The following is an 8039-nucleotide window of genomic DNA, read 5'->3' on the forward strand; positions in this document are numbered from 1 at the left end:
CTAGTAATGCATCTGTACCTGACTGACTGTCTAGTTAGCCAGAGAGATGGTAACTAGAGGCTAACCAGCTTCAGGTCTTATTAAATGATRGCTACACAAACCATTAAGCATTCCCCAGTTCAGTACTAATTTCTACCTTAAATTGAGATCGGAAGTTCTTCACTATTAAGCAAAGAGAGGAAAAACTGCCTAAATTCTTAGGTAGCTAGCTGTGATATATGGATTAACTTCCTGCTCTGAGTGCAAGCAGCTAGACTTGAAAGAAGCAGCATAGAAAGCCCGAGAGCAGGTTTGCTGGATTCTAGCCCCAAAGCCTGGTCTTGCCCTGCACTTCCTTGTCTCCACCCTCTGTGGTGTTTTCCAGTGTTTCCAACTTGTTGGGAGAATGAGGCTGGCATTAATTAAAATACATCAGCAGTGAAAATTACAGGAATGATCTGATTCATTTTCACCAATTGTCTATCCGTATCCCAGATGAATTTTGGGACAACCACAGTCCTAACTCAGGTACCTTGATTAAATCCCTAACGTTGGTGAGATGACTCCAGTTTCAGACAACCTGTTTTTGGCTATTTATAAAGATCGCTAGGATGCAGGCAGCACAATTCCTGGTGCACTAGGAGGACATTCAAGTCACAGTTGATTACAGTCAGAATTGTTTCTGTTGCAGCAGTCTAATCATATAGGGATTATAGAATCAACCTTCTCACTTTAAATAGCTCAAAGTATCTAAGGCTCAGGGAGAAATGACGAGAGGAAAGACATAAAGGTGGCTTTCAGTGACTCCAGACTTTGGTCTGCCAGATTTGAGGCTGGTTCCAATTTATCTCCTAGGAGGAAATAGCAGGAGTTTTTAAAAGGGGATTATAATGGTTGTATATCAATAAGTACCAGTGTTTGAAATAATACCAGATAATCACATCCTTATATTTTCCCATTTAGTTTATCACCTTGTGGGGATTTTTTAAAGTATGTTTTGCTTGTTTTTATTGAATTCATGTATGATGATGACTGGCAGAATATAAAGTATATTACCAGATAATAACTTTTTAAAAAGTAAATGGACACATATTTTTAAAAAGCTATTTACACTCTTTATTGCAGTATCTGAGAATTTACCTAAATTTAGAATAARCCTAAATTTAAAGTAGGATTTTGTCTTCCCTGTCATTAATGCACTTTTGAACACTTATCTCAGAAATAGTTTTGCATACCATCTAATAGAGACTAAATAAATTGGGCTCTACAGATGCTGAGTAGAATATTAAGAAGGTGTATCACATAACAGATACAATTTTGTCTTCTGTATATGCTTTTTTGAACATATATTAGTCTATAGCATGGATATAGTCTTCACTTCTTTCTGCAGGAAGGATTAAACCATCTCTTATTTTTTCATATGATAAAAATAAAACACTTTATTGTGACAGAAAATGGAAGAATATTTAATATTAGTTTCAAATACACACATAACATTTTAGCAAACTGCTTTATGGAAAATCTAGTAGCAAATGTCAGTACCACTGGGTAAGTAGCCTTAGGGCATCATCCATGCAGAAAGCAAAGGCTTGTCAGAGACCATTCCTCCAAAATCTAATTCAATGTTTCTAGAGACCCTGAGACTTCCATACTCTGAAAGTGAACATAGTAATACTAAACCTTTCCATGTAGCTATAGGTCCTGTGCAGTTCATTTATGCCCTATCTCAGTAAGACAGCGAAAAATAAGCTTTTATGTATGACCTTATCCTATTGCTACTTCTTAGTTACAGACATTGTAAATCTTGCATTGACAGCATTATAAACAGCAGTACCATATGCCTACTGAATTCTCACAATAAAGGAGCAGCTCTTTGGTCAGGATTCATTCAGAAATAGGTAGTCTTAACATAAGTGAGGGAACCTTGTTATAAATATGTCAGCCCACACAGGAAGCCAGGAACATTGGAAAATACATTAAGTCCYGCCTCTAACTATTTATTTGGCCTTCAGCAAAATCCATCAACATGTATTTGCAAAATTCTTTGGCACTCTTCTTGTGTGACAAATATCTTCTACTGTAATAAATTGTTAAGGAGCAACAGTTACTCCAAACGTGTTCAATATTTCTCATTTCATAGCTAAAAAAAAAGGTATGGATGATTTTGTTTTGGTTTTAGCTCCATGTTATTTTAAACAAACAAATAAAACAAGCACTTTGTAATTTGACCAAGATTTGAATCTCGGATAGTGAGTAGAGGTAGGAAATTTCCATTGGAAAGGTGAAAGTTTTCTAGAGTTGTATATGATTGGAAGAGATTGATTATGATATCAAAATGACATATTTTGACCCTGTACACAGGGTCAGTGTATTCTGGTCAAATGTCCAGTACTATAGCACAGAAGAAGTCATTAAGATAGGTGATAAAACAATTTCATTCTCTTTCCYCCGCTTCGGGTGGGCTAGCTCTGATTCAGGCTACCTCTGCATACTTCAGTCTCTGCTAGTCAGGAGTGCCTTGAATTGTGACTGAAAGAGGCTGCATATGAAGATTTATGCARCTAGAAAATGTGCACAAGCTAAAGAGAAAACTACATTTGCAGAACATTGGGATTTAATGATACATCCCTCTCTTTAGTTGACAGTCCAGATTCCTCTTATTTGAACTTCATTACTACCAAGTTCATTCTACRGTTTTATGATGAGAACCTGACTCAGCCCAGACAATGAGTGTCACRTTCCCACATACCTTTCTAATGCAAGGGGGGCATTTAGAAGAAGCACAAATATGTCAACAGTAAAAGCCCTGAATTTTCTTCTATATTCTACAGTAATCATGAAGGAATATACTCACCACTGAGAGTAAAGATGGCAGAATCATACTCATGCCCCTGGCCTCACTTCACAGGGAAGTTATGAAAGCAAATTCAGATACTGTTACAGTAAGTCCCATAAAAATGCCCAGGAGGGTTTAAATGACATGAATAAATAATAGCTTGTGTTGTTGCCACACACACTGAACAGTGAAGAAAAAAAATTGAAATATTTTGAATAGCTTCTCCTTAAAGGAATCTTGCTTGTTCTGTGCTCTGAAAGGGAGTAGGGGTCTGTGGAAACGTACTGAATAACCACATGAATTGAAACCTAAGTAATGTAGGCGTATTAATAGAGCAGGCACTGAATCTGCATAGGCTGCATTCATTCTAGCATTTCCATCTCTGAGTGTTTGATCTTGTTCATACCATTTGCTGTTTACGTGTGTGTGTAGCATATAAATCTAAACTGAAACACTACATCAAAACACTTACCAATTCTGAGAAGTTTGAAATCTCACGCTGTATCCACACTTTGCCACTCAGACTCATTTTGAGCTCTGTTGCACATGTATACACTCTCCTTTCTCCTTAGGAGACCTAACAGTGAGAAAAGGAAGTGAGTTACTATCTTCTATACCTTTCTGCATAGATTTGATTTCAGTGAGGACCTTGACAAATGTCCTCTGATGAATCTTGCTGAAGTGGCTTTAAGACACTACCACACCTGTCTGTATGCCTTGCCCTTCTTCTGTTACTTACTTTATTCCAACAAATAATTAGCATTGAACAGTTTGTCCTTGGTGATTTTGTTGAAAAATTGGGATGTGACAGGGAGTAGTTAAGAGACAAGCACATGTTATCTTCTGCTGCCTCTTCTGTGGGATCATTAACACCAAGAGGGCAGGAAGGACAATAAAGAGATGAATAATATCTGAAAGCACCCCTACAAGATTTTCCAAAGTCTGCCTGCAAAAAGCCTCTAAGATATGTTGGTAAAGCACAGTTAAATGTTCACATTCTCTTCTAGTGAAAACCAGTACATAGCGTCATAGAAGACCATGAAGTCATGCCAGGTTGACACCAATTATCACCAAGATTTTGCATAGTTTCCAGTTCCCAGTGGTAAACATTTAGCCAGCAAATTAGCAAGGTCTTCACTCTACACTGCCCGGATGTATGTGAGGTCAAGGCATGCCTTCATCCCTGCAGGGCTGCAGTCCATCCCAACCCCACGTGCCCCACATCACCGCCAGAAGAGAGCTGCCTCAACCCTTCCCAAAATGATTTGCAGTCACTCAGGTAGCGGGTTGAATGCAACATTAAGGAATTCAASTCTTGCCTAATTAAGATGATGCAATCAGCTGGTTCACAAACACTTAAGGATCTTCTTAATTACTCTATTTTTATCACCTTGAGTGCCACACAGTAGTGTGAGGTGCTTATTACTGCTGATATTTGAAGTCAGAGAAATTTTATCCCACTGTATTTTSCTTTATGAGCTTTTGCTCTCTGCTAACCCACTCCCTCTGCCATTACTGTGCTGGCTCCCATTTGCTGCTAAGATTCAATATAAAGTCATTTGCTCTAAATTACTTTAGAAAGTAGCGATGGCTGTGCTTCCAAAAATACACTGTTAATAACCACCACCAAGGCACAATTCTAGGATACGAGAAACTAAAAGAAAAAGAAGAACAAACTAGAACTGTAAAAAAAGAAAAAAAAAAAAAAGAGAGAGAAAAAGGTTTCCAAGACACACTTTTTCGTGGAAAGATGCATATTATGTATTAGTTAGCCTTCATTTCATAATTCAGAACTGGCTTTTTTGACTCTCAAACTCATTTCTAATAAAATGCAGTTAATGTAAAATCAAACAAATTTTTTCCATTGTCCAAGCCTGTCATTGCTTCCATTTAGCTGTGGAGTGTTATGAGTAGTACTTTAGCAGCTCCTACAAAGTCTCATTGTGCTTGATATCGTCCAAAGTTATAGGAAAAGAAGACTGTTCATGCCCTTAAGCTATCATAACCTGAGTGACTGGTATTTCCTCTCTCCAGGCCTGAATGAGAGCTCTACCATAGTACTACAGTGACACTCTGAGAGCAAGTTACTCTTGGGAACACATCAGATTCCCACAAAGTACTATTTCATTAGGAAAGGAACTGGAACTTGATGACAAAATCCTGTAGGGGCAGCTGGTGTTCCAGCTATGACATACAGCRATTCATGCATGAGCCCAGGAACCTCTTCTGGTTGTTGAATTGTGCAAACCTCACTTGCCTCACTTGCTTTCTCCTGTGATGGAGACTTCTGCAAATGCAGGGCACTGCTACTCCAATTTACAACTCCATATAGCTGTAACAGCGAATGTTTCACACTTGGCTATAAAACCCCTATAGGGACCTTACACTAAAATGAGCAATCAAACTGGTAAATCTTGTCTTCTTAAGAGCTTCATAAATTTCAGGGGGACTTTGAGAAAGTCTGCTTAACACAGCTCAGTGTAGGAGGGAGGACCTATTTAGGATTGCAACAGTGTGATCTGTGCCAATGCACAGGATTTGTTTTCAGAATTAATTTCTTGCCTAAAAATGGTAATTGCGGTAAGAGAGAAAAGGCATTTTTATATCTGTCAGTTGTAACATTTTCCCTCCAGCAAAAGCTTTTTTTTAATTGGTTGTCACGATGATATCACATTGGGTGATGCAGGTCAGAAAAGGGGACAGAAAAAGAAGAGAACAGGACAGAAATTTCCAGTCCACAAAAAAACTCAGACTACTAGGTTACTGATGTCTCAAATGCTACAACTTTTTGTGGGCACCAAGAAAAAGCAATGCTTTGGGAGTCAGCTGCAGCCATCCGTCTCCAAGGAGCAGCTGGTGATGAGATGCTGATACTAATGAAATGGGACTGCTCCATGCTGTTGATCTACTGCAGTTAGTGTAGCTACTTCTGATTCATGCAGAATGTGGCCACTGTGCCTTGGAAGCAGCAGGCTTTGTTGATAGCTATGATGATACTTAAGATAACAGAGGTTCAAAAAGGTGCAAAAAATAGTAGATTTAGAGCACTTACGTGGAGTGTTTTGTGACTGAAGTGCCAGATAACTGATGGACAGACACCAGAGCTCTGAGTTTCCTAGACTAGTGACTCTTAGGCATCTGGGAGTTGGTGAGTAGGAAATGACACTAACTATGATACTCAGACTGGGGAAAAATAGGAAACAGTGAGTTTTTCAGGATTAGTAACATATTGCTAGCATGGAAGTCAGCATATAGAATCAGTCAGGTGGAAGGGACCTCTCGCGATCATCTAGTCCAACCTCCCTGCTCAGCAGGGTCATCTAGAGCATGCAAAGAACTAGGACTGTCTCAAATCATTCTGAGAATTGTGTTGAACCTCTCACTATGCCAAACGTTTGAACGTGAGCTTACGTTTTCTGGCACTAGTAAGGACATATCCTCCCCAGGATATGTGTGCAAAACAAGCCTTTCATTAACATTTAGTGATTTGAGCTCAGGAACACCTGAACTCTTGTGATATAGTGGGATTACAACCAGGATTCCTTAAAAAGCAAGAAGTGTCTGCTACCAGCAATCCAGCTTCTTTGGCCCAGTTAGTTTTCAATACATCATGCAAAAAATATCTGATGTGTTGCACTCAGCTTTGATGCTTCTACAATCCCTACTGTAATTTCCTGAAAAACACCAGTTGATGTTTTTAATGAGGTACTATGTCTTCTAATACAAATTCACACTTAGTCAAAGTAATATTGATGCTGCATTATAAAGTCAGTCCTTCTCAGAAAGTCCATTTTGTGTACTGTAATAACAGTTAGCAAGAGAGATCATCCAGATTTCATAGAGTCACAGAATCTGTAAGGAAGGGAGCTCTGGAGATCATCTAGTCTAACCTCCCAAAGGTTTCCTGATGCTGGTTCCACTGGAGCTTGAACCCCAGACCTTCAGCATGTAAAGCATATGTGATAACTACTACACTATCCTTCTACCCCTACACTACATCCTACACTACACTATCCTTCTGCCCCTACTTTCCACCCCTGTGACACTCACCTGACTTAAGGTCCTAGGTGTTCAAGTCCCCTTGAACTGGCAGCCCCCAATGAGGTCTAGCCTAGTGACTATTCTAAGGCAGTGTCTTAGTAATGGTGTTTCTCCAAGAGAGCCATCTCCAGGAGATTCACTCCTCTAGGGTCCAGTTGGAAAACTGGCTAATCTCTGTGTGAGCCATTTGGGCAGCTGAGTTCTCCTCCCTCCATCTAGCATATTTCTCTGGTCACTTAGTTTAAACAGTATCCCACTGCACAGGTATTTGGAGCAGGACCTTTGCCTCAGGACAGGGGAATCTATTAAATGGTGGCAAGGAACCCAGCAATCTTGGGCAATGCAATGCCCCAGGAATCTGAAGATTCAGACCTTGGTTTCAGCAGAGACTGCCAATGGTTTGTAAGAGGTTGCTAATTACTGTCAATTGCAGTGATTTTTCCAAAGGAAGTGGATTGTAACTGCAAATTCAAATTGCAGTTTCACCCAGACCACAAAGGAGCCATGTGACTAAAACAGTCTTTGATTTAAAACTGTCCTGTGCTGGATTCAGCATGCTGCTTGGCTCCCTCCACTGCTGCGATCCCCTTAACCACCCCTGAGGCCCTGGGATTTTCACAGGATCAAAGAACAGAAGGGACGAATATACAGGATAGTGCTTGTGCCATGAAGCGAAGGTAGAAAGGCTGACTTCCACTGCACGTGGCTGTGGAGAACCAGGGCTCTGTCAGGCAGCCAGGTAAAGTTGTCTTTAAACTGAAACAGTGCCAGAGGCTGCTTTGGTTTGTGCTGCAGGCCCGACGTAGCTCAGAGGCAGACAAGAATCCAGACAGCGCAGCAGGGGCAGCTGTAGGAAGAAGCGATTTCTGATACAAATGGCCTAATCGTTTGTGTCTTGTAGTTGCCAGGGAGAGGCTCTGCCAGTACATCATGCCTGGCAGTGTCTGGGAAGGGGCAAGGTGCGATACCACCACTTGGTTTCCACCTACCCAAAGACATCTCTGCATGCTGTGCCTTTCTTACATYTCTCGCAAATCCTCTTAAGCTTTGCCCCACTCTCACAGACTGCAGGCCAGCAGCGCACAGTACAGAATGGGAATTAAACATGTATAAAATATTAGGGTTAATGATTCAAAGGTAAATAAGCAGTAGATGCTAGCAAGGAGCCCAGAAAATCTATTAC

The sequence above is a fragment of the Rhea americana genome, unplaced genomic scaffold (assembly GCF_003343005.1).
Source record: "Rhea americana isolate MKP2758 unplaced genomic scaffold, rheAme1 scaffold_258, whole genome shotgun sequence".
In the NCBI taxonomy this organism is placed as follows: domain Eukaryota; kingdom Metazoa; phylum Chordata; class Aves; order Rheiformes; family Rheidae; genus Rhea; species Rhea americana.